The sequence below is a fragment of the Procambarus clarkii genome, chromosome 8, assembly GCF_040958095.1.
Source record: "Procambarus clarkii isolate CNS0578487 chromosome 8, FALCON_Pclarkii_2.0, whole genome shotgun sequence".
NCBI lineage: Eukaryota > Metazoa > Arthropoda > Malacostraca > Decapoda > Cambaridae > Procambarus > Procambarus clarkii.
In genome coordinates, this window is record NC_091157.1 from 5,720,001 (window position 1) to 5,721,989 (window position 1,989).

Sequence of the window (1,989 nt, forward strand, 5' to 3'; positions counted from 1 at the left end):
ACACCTGTTTGTGGTCACCTACCTGTGCTTGTACGATGGAGATTGTAGCTCCTGAGACCCGCCTTTTTTTCAACCGTCTGTTGGCTAATGTGTTTTGTAAAATTACACTTGCATAATTGTGTTTAAGGGTGGGTCACTCTGAAGCCTCCTGCTTCACTCTGAAGCCTCCTGCTTCACTCTGAAGCCTCCTGCTTCACTCTGAAGCCTCCTGCTTCACTCTGAAGCCTCCTGCTTCACTCTGAAGCCTCCTGCTTCACTCTGAAGCCTCCTGCTTCACTCTGAAGCCTCCTGCCTCACTGAATATCCAACACCAACTTATATTGAAGGCTGAAACTTTATTCATTTTGAGGTAGAATTCATAAAGGAACATCAATGCTGAGAGAGAGAGAGAGAGAGAGAGAGAGAGAGAGAGAGAGAGAGAGAGAGAGAGAGAGAGAGAGAGAGAGAGAGAGAGAGAGAGAGAGAGAGATAATACATCCTGTTGTATAGGGAGGGAGACTCCCTCCCCCCCCCCTCAACAATCCACCTGACCAGTCTGGGCTTACATCAAACTACACTATATCAAACGAGTCATGTTTTATTCACGATTTTTAATCCGAGTAATAACTTGGATTAATGACTATTTACAATGGAGGTGCGTATGTAAATTATGTCACGCGGCTGTGTGTTACTTGATGTACTTGTTCCTGGGGTCAAGGAACACACTTGTGTTCCTGGGGTCAAGGAACACACTTGTGTTCCTGGGGTCAAGGGACACACTTATAGTGTTCCTGGGGTCAAGGGACACACTTATAGTGTTCCTGGGGTCAAGGGATACACTTGTGTTCTTGGGGTCAAGGGACACACTTGTACTGTTCCTGGGGTCAAGGGACACACTTGTGTTCCTGGGGTCAAGGAACACACTTGTAGTGTTCTCGGGGATCAAGGGACACACTTATAGTGTTCTTAGAGTCAAGGTTCACACTTCTACAGTTCGAACGAGTGCCCGTCTTTTCTGACAGCCAGAGTGCGTGAGTGTGTGTGTCTCAGAGTGCAACACAAACACACGACATTGACAAACAACCACCTCACAATCGAGCATTAAAAATGATTAACAACGTGTTTAAAAACCATATCATTCAGCTAGCAACAATATCCACTGAACAAATACCATTTTCATTAATGAGAAGAAGAAGGAGGGGTAATTTAAGCATATAATCTCTTGCATACATTACTGGCCTCTCCTCTAAGCCTCTCTCTTGTGTTCCTGCCTCGCTCTACCAGGATATTAAACACATCAATTCATCACCCCCAACAAAGACATTAAAGAGACAAATATATAAACTATAAACACTAATGTTTATAAACAAACTGTAAGACAATGATGTTTACATTAGATTTATTTTATTTTTTCGGAACGAACATTTAACCTTCCATTCTTACCCTCAGATTACACTAACGAAACAAAACGGGACTAGAACGATAAGTTATAAAATATGTATTACTCGACATCTGTTGATATCGTGTGTTCTCGATATCCTCATCAACCGCTGACACAACAGGTCACTGGATCCGTGTATATAGATGTGCAATACTTCCCTCTTACCGTGGCTTAAGGTTTACCGTTCTGGCTACACTCCTTAAACCTGAGGGGATGGAGCTCTGTGGCCCCAATAAAACTGCCGGTTGCATATCTAGAACCCCATATCAGGAGACGCAGAGATATGGAGAGGTACATAGAGTCTGCTGTGAAGCGCCATGGGAAAGAATAAGCCGTCACCGCCTTAAGAGACAGCGTCGCAGGCAGGCAGCCTCGAACCAGAGACTCTAGAATATACAGAGAGAGAGATGTGACCACAAGGACGCCCAAGGAGACCGGGAGATCTGTGACTCTATACGTCACAGGCAACGAAGCAGTGACATCAATATAGAGCTGAACTCCCTACATCAATAGAGAGGTCAACACTCTACATCAATATAGAGGTCAACACTCTACATCAATATGGAGGT